This window comes from Corvus cornix, chromosome Z (assembly GCF_000738735.6).
Source record: "Corvus cornix cornix isolate S_Up_H32 chromosome Z, ASM73873v5, whole genome shotgun sequence".
Taxonomy (NCBI): domain Eukaryota; kingdom Metazoa; phylum Chordata; class Aves; order Passeriformes; family Corvidae; genus Corvus; species Corvus cornix.
Genome location: NC_046357.1, coordinates 23,228,621 through 23,244,437, shown reverse-complemented (window position 1 = coordinate 23,244,437; position 15,817 = coordinate 23,228,621). Strand labels below are relative to the sequence as shown.

The window sequence follows — 15,817 nt, the reverse complement described above, 5'->3', positions numbered from 1 at the left end:
ACATGGAGAATGAAAGGGTTAACCATAAACCTACACATCTAAGTAGATTCTGCATATTAAAATCAATATTCAGCAAATATTTCCATTATGACTTCTAACACAAGTTCAAGAACTAATGAACTTTAGCACTAATGAAGCTAAAGTTCATCTAAAACCAAAACAAACCCCACAAATGGTTCTCAGAAACTGGAGATAGGGATAAACAGTCTGTTCAGTCTAGGTTAATGCAAGACTGTTCATTACAGCATTGCTTTCTGAACAAAGCATCCTATTTAATTTTATTGTTTCTGACTAATGCAATTTTTGGTATTTGATAGGAAACAGTTCCAGAGAAAATTATTTCAACATAAAAAGTAACACTGACACACAGCCCACATTTTCTTCATTTCATTATCACCTTGCTTCTTTGACCTAATTTCACCACTATTCAAAAAGGCCATTAAGAGTAGTTTTGTTTTCCTCATAAATCATCCCACCAACCCTTTGATCCTTTTGACACTTTCTTCTTAATTCCTGTGAGTCCATCAACAACTCTTCATAACAGGTACCTTGAAATGCCTGCATTTCAAACAAATGTAAATGTACTCCAGGCCAAAGAAGTGTTTATGGAACAGGAAAGAAACACTTTTTCTTTCCTCCCCTTTCTTGGCCCCTGGAGTATTTTTGCATACAATGGGAACTCATCTTTTTTCATTACTACCTCAAACTCAGATCTTAGGTATTTTCCTAGTTTTTTAACAGTTTTTAGGTTTTTCAGACCCATTCTCTTTTTAGTTTAAACTGCGTAGCTGCATAGTATTAAATAACATATTTCAAGTTAAAACTTAATAAACTTCTTCCTCTTACTTAATTTACTTAATGCTGAAAGAAGGATGATACTATGATGTCTATATCTGATGATATTTTCTTCATCGATTTCTGTCCTAAAAAATCATGTATTAGTTGTTTTGCATGCCAGTTATGGTCAAACACTACTTTTTTCACAAGTCCAATCAAATAAAATTACGACTGATTTTTTGTGAGACTCAAAATACATCTCAAAAGTTACCAATGTAACAAACAATCATGTTCTTGTAAATATTAAATATCATAAAAACTGCAGCACACAACCATTTGCTTTTATACTATTTTCCAGACAGTACACATGTTTAAAAATTTAACTGTTCACAGATTTAAACAGCTATGTATCTTGTGTTGGAACAAACCAACGTGTAGGTGGTCAATCTTACAGCTGAGCTGTGCAAAAACACTAGTACACAGAAAAATAAGTGAAAGGGAGCCAAAATATCACCCCCCTACAGGCAGAAACTCATTTAAGCATATGAAAAAACATAGTCATTAGGGAAAGTAGTTTATCTTCTGTTTCTGAAAGGATATAATAAATAACAGACACAACTACAGTATGGGCCATGTCCAGGAAATCTGTGAGGTCTCTTAGACCACACACTCCCTCCAGAAAGTCACACATATTAGTGATGAAGCAATTCACCCACCCGGGGCAATGCTCAGATCCCTTACGTATGGCCAGAAAACGAGAGAGAGGCATTCACCAAATGGTTACCAGTACCTCAAGAACTATTACCATTGCCAGACTCAATGCCAGCTATCCCAGTGGCATTTGAGGATGCAGGAACAGCTACAGGCCTCTTCACAGGCTTGAACTCTCAATAATCCAATTCAACAGGAGAAACAAAATGATTTTTAGACCAAATCTTCTGTTGGCTGCTTCATTTACTTTTTACAACTTCAAGGTGCAAAAGCCCTCAGAATTACAAAGCTCTCTGAGTCACAGTCAGCAATCACAAAAGTGGGTATGGATCATATTGTGCCAGCCTACAATGCAAAGGAAACCTACATGCAAAGGAAAAGGAAAACCAACTACTTCCTGATCATGTTAAATGACAGAAGAAGGAATATGAAATTTTTCATTCAACAGCTGCTTCTCCTCCAGCTGGCTGACAGGTTAGGTATGTCTGCCCTTTCTGAAAAACAAAGGTACCCTGTCTTCAAAATAAGATAGATTACATAGGAGCTACTCAAAAACTTGGCTCTCAACAGATCCATAATCCACGGGGATGGACCAACTACTGAATCACTTATTCCACTGTGAGGATATCTGAACTTCAAAGAAAAAAGGAGGAAAAAAACAGAAAAAAAAAATTAAGCTTCTGAAGCATAAACAGGTTTATGCTGACTACAGCCATATATAGTAGTTTTCCACTTTAAATCTTTATCTCGGTCAAATGAAAACACACACACAAATGGAAACAACTAAAATAAAGTATGCATGGAAAAATTAAGATTCAAAGCTTAAAATTAGCCTCTACTCACTAAGGACAATGCTGAGCAGCAACTTCCATTCCTCTCCTGGTTCACAAAGACTATTACTACATTACTAAACCATTAATGAAGTAACAGCATGCACATGTTAAAACAACAGAAACACACAATTTGAGCTAGTTAAATTCAGAGCTACGAGGAGTTATATGCAAAACCAGAACAGTGGTGTACAGCAAAGAGACATTATCAAGTTGTCATTTGTGAGCAGCAGACAGACGAGGTAGGTGGACATATTTATTATTCTTTAAGCAGGACACCAGCTTCACTGCAAGACAGCACACAGACTATTTCTATCATCAGGCAATGAGATAAACACAGATTAGGAGATATACTCTTTGCTTCTCTCAAGCAAAATCAACATGTTGTCCAAAGACAACAGAATACTCCCTGTCCTGAGCAAGGAAGCTCACAAAGGCGGACCACTGGGGTGAGAGATCTGCAGGTTTTGCCAGGAGGAGCCCAGATTTTGGAGCCCATCTGTTGAGCCCTAATATCCACCCTTGCACTGTCACTTGGACCTTCTGCCTTCTCCTCTATTTATGACTACAGTGCCCCAAGCACAGGACTTTTCTAAACATCTCTGTATAGTAAGCCAGTGCTTATTTGTTCCTATTTAATGTAATGGTTTTTTTGTTATTCTTACAAATTACAGTTCCTTTAGAAAAAACCAAATGTTTGACCATACCTGCTTTCTCTCTAAATAAGAAGATACATAGTGATGTTCTGAGCTTCTGAGGCTGTGCAGAAAACCACAGGAAACAAACTCCTGCTTTCTACAAAAGAAATTCACACTTCTGAGAATTTGACTGAGGAAGGACACCTAATGGTCTAAGACAGCCCACCAAAAAAAAGTAGATAATCTTGTTTCCCTCCAGACCACAAACTACTTTACCATACACTATAATTGCTCTTTCCTCAATTATCAGACCAACACCTTCCTCATATGAGCCGTAACATCTGAAGACCTTTGGACATCATGTGGAGTATATTACACATTTGCAAAGATGGCTATGGCTATACATATACTGCATATACTGCTCTCTTCAGCTGACAAATTATGCCTCAGTCCAGACAGACAGAAGTCTGATGTACTGGATTTTAATTAGCCAGTGCTTCTAAATAGCATTTCACTTTATCAGATACAGAAGAACACAACTGAGTGATGATAGTACTGATATTGATCAGTCTTTGTTCAGTCCTTCCAGTAAAAGAAGGTACATTGTAAAGAGAGATATTTGTTTTCCAAATTATTTGGTTTGTTTGAATCAAATCCAAACTCTTCATCCTCACTGGGAAAAAAAAATTACTCAATAAATATCTGAGGTCAATGAACAATCAATCAATTGTGATAGCTACCTAGATACAATGCCATTTTTCTTTTTTTTTCTTTTTTTTTTCAGCATAACTCAATAGCAAAAGGCTAAATGGAGAAAAACCATTAAAAAGGTTATTATTTTTTTGCTAACTGTTTTCACAGATCACATATAAAGTATGAGCTTCTTGAATACCTGAATCTCTGGCAAAGAACCTTGCATTATTCTTCAGCTAAAAGACAGTCAGATATCTAAAGAGTAGCTTCATGTTACCTGGCACACTTGTAATTATAATCAGTTAAAGACAGCTGAATCTTCCTCTGTCCATACAGAAGAGGTGTTTTAGTCCAACAGAAGAGCTGGAAAACTTAACTGCCTAAACAGAATAGTTTGCTTTATCAATTCCAAAATACCCAGCTGTGATGCTGTTGACTGTAACTAATTTAATTTGGCACAGCTTTAATAATCCTTCAGCGAAGAGAATTCTATTTGCCATATGCAAATACATCATCAGTCCAAATATTTGCAGGTATCAAATGATGATACTTGAGCAAAAGAATCCTTCTAGGGTTTCCTACAGTCTATTCTTAAGGCAGTCAGAAAACAACTTTGCTGTAGTAACATTAATTAATGTTCACTTGGTGTGTAGAGATCAAAGTAGTTACTATATACAAACATCCCAATAATAACAAAACAGCACTCACAGTTACTTACAACAAACTTCAACAGCCTCACCTACACAAACCGAAATGTTGCCTTTCCTTCCCCACCTCCAAAGCCACACACTTCAAATAAAGCCCACTCTGGTATGTGAAGCAAACTGTATGGAGTTTAAGCATGATCAATTTACCCCAACAGCAGTTGTAGTTACAGACTACAGAGGCTCAGGAAGGAGCTTCCTAACACCTGCACAATCCTTGCCTCTTCAACCCAGACTCCACTGCAGCAGCACAGGATAAATCTGGGAACTCAACCACCAGTAACACAGAACAGCCTAATACCTGGTATAAAACACACTCACTGCCACTGTAATCACTGCACAGGCTTTCCACCTCCTGGCAAAATTGCTTTCCCTCATGCCCCAAACCAGTGAGAAGAGGAACATAAAATTGTTTCTTTGGTATTACAAGAATAGAGGAAACTTTTATGGGGTACAACATGAAGAAGCCTACAGATAGAGTCTGGAGGGAAAAGCACTGTTAATTTAACTCCCACACTCACTTTGGAAAAGCCAGCCAAAATGTGTTAAACATGACAGAAGAGTAAAAAAGGCATGTACAACACATGGCTGTGTCTTCATTAATGCCAGATTACCATTTGGTGCATTACTATTCTGTATGATCACCATGCAATACAAATTTAAGCCCAAGCAAGTGCAGACAGAAGCACATTTCTGCCAAGTCTGCCTGAGTTCAGGATGCTGCATTCATGCCGACTTCACATCAGCTGAAAAAGTACAAACAATATCTGTTTGGGTATTGTCAGAGTCACAGAGAGATAAACAATATCTGACAGAACAGAAAACCTACTAGTGTAAGGTTAACATTAAAACTGGGGATGAAAAGTTATGTTTACGTGAGACATTTGCATTGTGTGGTTGTGGGTTTTGATCAGCTGACAAGTGCCCTAAAGATGTACCACTGAATCAACAATCTAAATCAAGTAAATAAGTGTCTGTAGGGTAAAGAATAACACAACATTCTCCTCCCTCTATAATGCTCTGTCCCCATCAGAGACTTAAACACTTTCAGTCTTTTCTCTAACTCTACAGGGAATCTCACGTAGCATGTGTTCATGTAAGCAGTTAAAATGTATCTACAGTAGAAGAGAGATGGGCAAAAAACCGAAAAACTTTCATATTAAATACAATTTCACACACACGTAGGAGAAAATAAGTCAGGATTACATACATAGCTGCTTAGATTGCCTAAATGAGACAATATGTATTATCTCATCTGGCAGTTTAGCATGACTGAAATGAAACATAATTTGCAGTTGACGCCAACTGGCAGGAGACAAATGTTCATGGTAATCTTTGTGTTTTATTAAGAAAGTACTTCTGTCTTAAATTATACAGAAAATGGATTGAAGGCTTTTGGTCTAAAAAGTACAAGGGTTGCAGATGCTACCCTGAGCTGTTAACTCATAGAAAAATGTGTCTTGAGTTTTTAAAATTTAAAAGGACAAATCTAAAATTATGCCAGGTCAAATCTTCTACCCAGTATCTCTGTCTCCAGGAGCAGCCACAAGGAGATGTCTGGGGAAGAGCATAAGAATAGTGTAATCGTTTAGTCATACTTTCCCCAAATACACTTGTCTCCAATAATTTGCAGCTCAGGGACTTCCAAAGCCAGAGGTTATGCTTATGTATTTAATAATCCCTTACAGACTCTTTTTTCCATTAATATTGTCCAGTTTCACTTCAAATTGGTATAAATTTTCAGTATCCACAACATCTTGTGGAGTTACACAGCTTAATATATGTGCATGACAAAACCCTCTTTTTGCTTTTCCAAACCCAACACCTGCTAGTTTCATATTCATGCTCATTAGTTCTTGTACTGGGAGAGAAAATGAACAACTTATCCCTAAGCCCCTTGCCATGCCATTCATGTTTTTATAAAAGTGTCATCACATCCCAGTTGTCTCTTCTCCTCACCAATTTAACCACTGAAAGAGTGTCACAGTGATGAAAAGAAGATCTTCATCATGTCATTAAGTATGAAGAGGATCCCATTCTGTTTTACTCTACATCATTAAAGTGTCAAGACAAACATATTTTTAACTGTACAAACAACATAGATGTGAAGTAACAAAAGGTAACCCAAAGAAAAGCAACAAAAATAACTGGTGTACAAAACCCAGCACCTGTGAGGTGAAAAACAGCAGGCTACCATAGTTAGTGAAACACAATATACAAAAAATAATTACTTGCTTTGTCCTAGACAGATGTAGGAGGAGCAATTGTGGTATTAAATTACTACAGGAAAGGTGTGAATTGGATAACACAAAAAGAAAATTTTCACATGTCCTGATGATGTAAGGGAGAGCACTGAGTGCCTTAGAGCAAGTCACAGATGACATATATGAATGACCCTAATCTGAGGCAGAAGAATGGGGTAGATGACACCATAAGGTCTCTTCTAGTCCTATCTTTGTATGATCTTCTTGGGATGTAAGGCAGAACCTCTTCTTCTCAGTGATTTAACAACAACAAAATAAAAAAGGAGGGGTTAAAGGGAGCTACAGGGTTGATTGCCCCATTAAAAAAGAAGCTACAACCTGCTCACAAGTATTTATTGAGACTCTTTCCTTGCCCAAATCCAAGGAGCCTGTGGAAAGAATGAGGGAGCACCAGCCAAGAGCTTGAGACGTTTTGCTGAAAATCTGGACTTCTATTCTCTGACCTTGCCTAGACATTCTTTAAATATGATCGGGAAGCAGAGGCATAGTGTGCAGAATACAGTGCACATGAGTATGTGAGACAGTCCCAATGCACCATTAGAGATTGTTTATCTACTGTGCAAGGAATGCAATGAGCAACAGAAAAATAAGGTAAACTGTTGATCCGGGCTGGTCAAGCACCAAAAATTTATAATATTCCTAAAGCTCTGGTTTAAACTGGACTTTTACTCTTTCACATTAACATGTACCATTCTTGCACTAACCAAGCCCAAGAAAGGCTGGATATTTCTGTACTCCAAATTCGGCTGCGATAAAAGGCAAGCTCTAATTCAAGCTGTCAGGGCTGCCATGGAATGTGGTCTGGGCCACTTAGAGGTAACAATTGGTTGAACGTAATTGCACTGATTTTATGCAGTCATGATCATGACTAATGATTGAATAAACATGTATGCCAACACGAACCTCATGCACATTTCTGCAAACTGGATACCTCTGCTAAATGATCTGCCATCTCAGCAGCACAATCAGCTGGGCAGTCTGTAGAGTATCTTACACACCAGCTATTTTGTACTATGTCTATTAGTACCTTAAAAAGCCCCTAAAACAGAGAAAAATGAGACCTTTGTTAACTTCTCAAAGGTAAACCATACCAGAAAAAACTAGCCTGAGAAAAATCAATGCAGAGAGAGAGAGCGAAGAGATGTAAGAACTCATGAAACTTTTACTATTATGCCAAATTTCTCCCACCACTTATGTTGAACTTAAAACAATTTTCTAAGAGCACAGAAGCATATCCACAAATATGACTGAATATAAAATTAAAATATAGGCTACTATTTTCAACATGCAAAATAAAAGAATACATTGCCATATTTAGACTACAGCTTGCATTTAAAATTTTCTTGTAAACTTTAAATTACTCAGACCTGCCTGTGCAGAATGACATTCAGGTTTTATCAGGTGGCTATTATGAAACAGAGTTACAATTGCCAAAATTGTCAAGATGACCATGTATACCTACTGCCTTATTTTCTGAAATAAGTTTCATCGAAGGCTACAAGAACTAGTGTATTTGCACAAGATATTCTTCAATATTTATATTTCAAGCATAATTCAGTAGGTATTATTCATCAGTACTAAACAGTTGTGCAGAAAGATGCTGCTGTTCTTTGCACATGAAGAATTCCGTCTAGATATTCTATACAAATATTGCTTTAGTTGTCATGACCGTCACTCACTCTCCCTCATGGGGATGGGGGAGAGAATCAGAAGAATAAAAATTATAAAACTCATGGGTTAAATACAGACACTTTAACAGACACTTCAATAGGTAAAGCAAAAGCCATGCACACTGCACACAAGCAAAGCAAAACTAGGAATTCAATCAGTGCTTCACATGGGCAGGCCAGCATTCATTCATCGCCAGTAGAGCAGCGCTCCATCACAGGTAACAGTGACTTGGGAAGACAAACACCATCAGCGCAAACCCATTCTTCCTCTTCCCCCAGCTTTACTGCTGAGCACAATGCTACTTGGTGTGGAACATTCCTGTAGTCAGTTGTGGCCAGCTATCCTGGCTGCATCTCCTTCCAACTTCTTGTTCACCCCAGTCTACTTGCTATCAGAGCACGAGAAGCTGAAAAGTCCTTGACCTGGTGTGACTACAGCTCAGCAACAACGAAAACATCAGTGTGTTCTCAACATTAGTCTCATACTAAACCCAAAACTCAGCACTATACCAGCTACTATGAAGCAAAATAACTAACTCAGCTGAAACCAGAACATCACTAAACTCCTAATATCTGACAGAATGAATGTACTCTCATCTGCAGCATCTTCTCTTCTACAGGTACTTTAACTGCAGGAACAGTAACTGTATTTACAGCATTGTATACATATATGTGACTTATTAAACATTTAATAAAAAACCCTTTTATATGAAAGTATTTTTGGTACAGCCTTCCCTCCACAAACTTACTATCTGCAGATGATGTATCGAAGCAATATGCACATGCTAAGAGACAAACAAGAGTACATAACCATTAAAGTCAAGTGTATCTACCAACATACAACACTGGTGCTTTATCACCACCACACACTTCAGTGATGAGGTCAGGTTTTGACAAATGAAACTTCAATGAAAAGTCTGAAAAACCTGTTTACAATGATCCCAGACACAAGCCTTGCAAGCTGCAATTCACTGATGTATGTAAACTGATTTGGCTTCCACATAATCTCCCAGTGAATACTCTTGCAAAATCTATAAACACAGATGGCACCAACTGGCACCCTATCTGCAATCTTAACAGAAGATCAAATAAATAGACTGAATTGATATTCCCATATCACAGGTGATTCTTTCCAAACAGATTTAAGGGACTATGCCAGAAAGCTGAACCAAGAAAGTTCTGTCACAGCTACCCAAAGTCTCAACCACCCTGAGAAGTCACACTGCTCACATGAAGCTGATTTAAAAACTGTATCACTTTTAATAAAGCAATGCAACATTCAGTTTAGACCAGGCTCCAGTTATCATTGCTACAGTTACCATACTGACCATTTCTACCAGCACTAAACTCACAGGATTTTCTCCTAAAGCACCCTTAACAGAAAAACCTACTTGGGATCAAAAGGAGTTCTGCAAAATGAAAAGGTTGATGACTTACAGTCAAACTTTAAGGTAAGTATCAATTGCACTATTAAAGCATAGTATATTATTTTATCTACAAAACTTACTGCTATTAATCTGGAACAGAATGACAACATAAATACTTACTGGTGAATTGTCAGAAATTATGTACAAGAAGGCATACAACATATGCAATGTCAGGTGTCAGCAAGCATGAAGATCACTTAGTGAACTCTAAAGCTACTTCTGAATGGGTAATTAAAATCCAAGACATATTCACCAGTAAGATGTTAGATACCACGTAGAACACATCAATCCAAAAATACCTTCATGGTCTTTAAGATGACAGTATTAAGACAAATAAATTTGAAATAGAGCAGTGACACCAATGACAAAGGAGACTGTACAGCTGCTTCAGCAATATTGCTTCAATTGATTGTTTCTCAGCACTAGAAGCTGTTAAAGGTGAAAATGGAAAAATTTGAAATCAGCTAAAATAAGCCCTCCTGGTGTGTCTGGGTTCATTTCTTATAGTACTCTCACTGGCTGCAACATAAAATGATGCTTTCTCCAAGACATTGTTTCCTCTTTTTATAGTATTTCATTCTCATGGTTTATCATTTAGTTCCTGTGTTTTCACCATGGGCTTCAGAGAAACTTTAAAGAAACCCCAACCAACAACATCTAAACCAAAATACATAAGAAATGTTTTAGGGAACAAATTGCTGCAGCATTCCTCCCATGCAGCAATGTCTTAAATATTCTGGATTCTTCTTTGAAGACCCCACATCTAACTTTACTATAGAGCTCCAAGCTGAAAAAGACAGTATGATTATGAGAACCAGAAGGTAACAAAAACTGGAGAAACTAATCTTTAGCAACAGACCATGCTTTTCTTGGTTTTTTGTTTGATTTTTTAAATTACTTACATCAGTGAATCAGAAACTGGAACCTATTGATTATGTGAACAGCACAAGAGTCTCTAAATATCATTTGCTGTGATTTATTTATGGTCAGCCATGGATACTGTAACTGTCCAACTGTTATATATATTGCCATCGTTCAGAATTTCAGATACATTCTGGACCCACTCACATAGATTGGGTACATTTGCAGTCATCTGCCATTGCAGCAAATTTATAATTTAATTACTTTTCCATTGTGCATTTAGTTTTCTTTGGAATTACCTTCCACAAAAATATCTTTTAGGAAAATACTTCTAGGAAAATTGATTACTCTCTGATTATTATCCACAGTTAATGTCTCACCTCCTAGAGTTGTTAGGAGAAACAAAGGCAAATTAAAAAGAAATTAAGACCTCAGGTCTGCATTATTTTCCAAAATGCATCACCTTCTGTCAGCAGTATAACATGAAAATATCACTTTACTTAAAAGACAGTAAAAGAATAGAACTTGTTTAGACAGCTTTCACAGTATCTGACCACATCTCCTGAGCAATTTTAAAAGGCAAGGGATAACAACACTTTTTTTAATCTTGGCTTTACAAATGCCCTACATTCAGCTTTATTCCCATTCATCTCTATATAGGACAGTGATTTTGGAAGAATATATCCTGTTAGTTCCATTTTCCCAGGGCAGATTTTAGGCACCACAACTCAGGAGAATCCTGTCAATTTTCAAGAAAGTTGGAAAGCCAGAAGGGAGAAATAATCAAAGCAAAAGTCTTTGGTATTATTTTAACAGACTTGTCAACTACGATCACACCAGCAATTGTCTTTGCATCAAAAAAGGGCTCTGAGAGCCAGTAACACCTTCCAACTGCTTGCCACCTCTATCCTTGTTCCCAAATGAGTTCAAAATGCTGACACCCCCAAATGATTGATCCCCTAGGCAGAAAGCAGAGAAATGGGAACTCTTGTGAGGGAAAGGAGGCACAGAAAACACAGAGGAAGGCGGCACAAGGGAAGACACAGAAAGCCCTTGTTCACAGGGACAGAATGGGGACATAAAACGGCTTCTCTTCTTGCCACCAGCAGTTCAGAAGCTGAGCTCTGCTCTCCTCCCTGCAGGGTGGATGGTGCGAAGGGTCAGCCAACAAGAGGAGCTGTGTGTGCTTGTGCCTGGGCATGAACACGCGTGTGTGCATAGGAGGTGAGGACAATTAAGGACAGCAGAGCAGCCATCCTCACCCTCCCACTTCAAGCTTCAATAAATAGCTCTGAGGAAAACACCAGCTTCACTAGGGGCTATTCCTGTGTGGAAAGATTCTTTCCTTTTTGTCTTGTAACAAGTTGGGTTTAAGATGCTGAGGGTAAAATTTCTAGAAACTGGTTTTCTGCCCATAGTGAATTACCAGAAATCTTACATTAGCTAGGATCTACCATCCTGTATTCAACACATCCCCTTGTCACAACCACCACTTCTCTTTTACTGGGGAGCCCTCCAATGCATACTAAATGTCTAACAAAGTATAATATTCTGGAAACACAAATTTTGATGAATAATAATTCTGTTCTCCAAACCCCTCAGCAAAATAATGAAATAATGAATCCTCATTTTAATGTAATTATTATTGAAACAGCAATGTCTACACCCTATGCAAAATAAAATACTGGGTTTCTTGCCTGGTTGCCAACTCTACAGTCACCTGCAGCTCAGTCAGGTTCTGCTGATGCAATAACATGTAGCAGTTAATAAGTCATTGTCCTTCTGTATTACAGAACACCACAAGCAATTTTCACAGATACAAGCTAGAACACGAAAAAGGATCATGGCAATTACTGGCTTCCTTTCAGTCTCTGCCAGCAGGACTTCTGATCCTAAGTTTGCAGCCCAGCACAATCAAGAGTGTCTTGGAAGATGTGGAAGAAATATGTTTTGATTAAATAAGTAACAAAACTAACTGTAACATTCTTACACAGCAATGGTACATCCATTCCCAGAGATTCATAGTCATAAAAGAAAATGACACACTACTACTACTTGCCTGATGTGCGGGTATATCATCACGCAAACATTTCCCAGAATGCTTAATAAAAACAGATGATTAACCAAACAAAAAGATAAAGTGGGCAATTTCCTACATACTGATTAAACCCACTCCATGACTCAGAGGGAGAAATCCTGTGAAGAAAACAGCAATGTGATTAAAGCTGGAGTGGCTGCAACAGGCATATGCATTGAAAAACTGAGCAATGGTCCCATGAAACTGTGTCTGAGATAAAAACCTCTCATTAACAACTGCCTTAACAGTCTGCCTACACCCTGACCTAACAATGCATGAACATGGATAAAATACTCAAGAAAGTCCTAGGGCTTAATTTGGATTATATTTTTGTAGTATGTTTTATTCAGAAAAATAAAGTGGAATGTCACTGACATTTCCTAATTAGCAACTCTTTGTGCACAGCATAAATTTAGGCCTCTATGACTTACCAAAAGTACCATAAGGTTTCTGTGACCAAAGCAAACCCATGAAAACAACAGGGTCACTTACAGGTATGAGCTTGAACAGCCAGAACCCACTGCAGGACTGGGACCAAGCAGACATCTTCTTTAAGGGATCTGTAATGGTGCCTAAGAATGTTTCCCTAAGAAAGCCCAATCTTGTAATTAACATATCTAATATTTTCTTCTGGATTAGGTCAGCTGGAGCTTTGTAACTGTGCTCACTTATCCTTATTAGTACATCTCTCATTAGGATGCACACATTCGTAGTGTCTCGTCTGCTTAGTTCTGGCTTGGTGTAAACTTACAATGATGGTGCAATGCTGCTGCTCTGCCACCAGGTACTGGGAGTGTGTGCACTTGTCTGGACACAGCACTGCCAGCCCATGCTGTTTTACTTGATGTTTCTCCAGTGCGCCCACAACTTCTGAATTACGGGATCCAATCTCTCTGGTGTGTTACTGAGTGCCTTTGGAGTGACACCTAAACTACCAAAAAACGTGCACCGGTAACCCGTATCACCTACTTCCTTCCCTTCCCTGAAGGGTCCTAAAAACCAAAATACTCTCACAGACACACGGACACACACATCCCTCCCTCAAAAACTGGTCCCAGAAACACGACGGGTATGAAGAACTCGTCAGAGATGTGAAGGCACCTAGGTGAGTTTTGAAACCTCGCTCCCCGAGGCAGCTCGTGGAGAGTCGAGAAGCCCCCGCCCTCCCATCCCCCCGAGGAGAGTCTGCAGGTGCCCCGGCCGGGGTCAGCCTGGCTCCCGCTACCCCCGCTGCCCGTCCCGCACGAAGATGACCGGGGCCCCCCGACAGGCGGTGCCCGCACCGGCCCCGCCCGGCTCCTTACAGCGCGGAGGGAGCGCGGCCGGCCCGCCGCCCTGCGGTGCCGGACGTGTGCGCGGAGCGCGGCCAGGGCGCCGCGGACCCCCGCCCGCTGCCCGGGGAGAGCCGCGTCCTGCCGGGAGCGGCTGCTCGTCAGGACGGGAGGGCGGGAGCGCGGCAGGAGGGAGCGAGGGAAGGAGGCAGCCCGGCGGGCGCGGGCAAGGCGCCCGGGTGCCCTCCCGCTCCGCCGCTGCCCCGGCGGTTGCCGGGCGGTTCTCGCCGGCGCCACAGCCCCGTCCCTGCCGCCACCTCCGCGCCGTGCCGCGTCCCGCCGCGGCTGTTCCCCGGCCTGTCCCTGAGGCTACAGCCCTGGCCCGGGGGAAGCAGCAGCCCGGCCGCCGCTCGGGCAATGAATGGAAGCGCAGCCAGCGGTCCCCGTCCTCCCTCCCGTCCTCCCAACCCTGCACAACTTCAGCGGGGCCTCCGCTTCACCTCTGCCGGGCACAGGAGGCTCCTCCGCGCTGGCGCTCCGCTCTTGCCGCCGCCTCCGGCCCGCGCCCCGCCGGGCTCGTCCTCCTCCGCTCTCGCCGCGACCATGCACCACCGATGGAGGAGGAATGGGATCCCGGCAAGGGCCGACCCGGCCGCCCCCAGCCGGAGGGAGGGAGCCGCGGCAAGGGGCGGGGAGGGACGGGACGCGGGCGCCCTGCCCTGCCCAGGACCGGCCCCCTCACACTGACGTCCCCCGCTCCCACACCGTCGGCCGCGGGGAGCGCCCGGAGCGCGGCCGGGCGGCAGCCGGGCCAGGACAGGGAGGCACCGCGGCCATGGGCGGGCTGGTGTGCCCTGGTCACTGTCACAGCTGGGGACAGAGTCTCTGGAAATAGCCCAAATAACCAGTGCCCCGCCATCCTGGCGTTCGAATAACCAAGGGTTCTCCATCAGCCCCGTCCGACAGACAGGCTCAGAACGGACTGAGCTGCACGACTGGCAGTGCCAGGCCCGGTATAGCCTATCGTACTTCGCATCACAGTCTGCCCCACCAGACCTAGCCATAGTGGATGCACTGAATGGAAAGCAGGAATGGTAAACAGCAACTCCTGTCTCCAAAAACTCCTCTTGGTGTAGACCTTCGGAAATACTATTTACATAGCAACAAAATGTCTAAAAAAGCCTACAATGCTTCTGTTTTCGAACTTTTCCCCCTCAGAACAAATATTTTCCCACCGATCTCCCTTCAAAATTATATTTAACACTCTTCCAGTTTCAAAGCAACATTCTGATGACCCAGGCTTTTCCAGAACTTTGCAGTTTTTAAAGTATCTTGAGATGTCTAATGTCAAGCACATACATGTTTACAAGCAGTGACACTCATTTAAAGCATCTGCAGGGAAAATTAAGGTTTAGGCTTGGACATGTCTCTGCATGCCTCTGCTATCCCCCACTGTTGCACCCTTGTGTAATATGCTGATCGTTTTAAGTGGATGACAGGTGTCTAACTTCATACAGCTCATCTCAGTCGGCTTCACTTGCTAGATTGGAACTGCCTGTTGGAATAGACAAAACCAGTTGCTAAGTTAGTCAATAAGATAAATCATTCTGAGTATCTCAGAGACATAAATGAAGTGCTACACCAGTGCAAAACCTGATTTGCTGCAGCTAATGCTGTCCTCTTGGGAAAAAGTAAGGAGCTCTTTTTTCACTGCTATCAGAATGATATCTTTCACAAACACTGCATTTACTCGAAGCTATGGCTTTGGACTGATTTATCCTTCTACTGTCATGATACAGAGGAATCAGTGCAGGCTGATCCTGCTGACTGCTTGGGACTCCAAAGTCTTCAACTGTGCAAGAGCACAGCCCATCTGACTGGACCCAGTTGCTGG

At 41.2% G+C, this 15,817-nt stretch overlaps 1 protein-coding gene across 6 annotated transcripts in view; it reads right to left on the bottom strand.

The window, feature by feature from the left end:
- LHFPL2 (LHFPL tetraspan subfamily member 2) overlaps positions 1-14,619 on the bottom strand; it is a 117,592-nt gene extending 102,973 nt beyond the window's left edge. For all 6 annotated transcript variants that reach the window (XM_039567831.1, XM_039567833.1, XM_039567828.1 and 3 more), the window contains exon 1: positions 14,424-14,619. The gene's annotated coding sequence lies outside the window, so the exon portion shown is untranslated. The remainder of the gene's footprint in view (positions 1-14,423) is intronic.
- Positions 14,620-15,817: the final 1,198 nt, after the last annotated feature.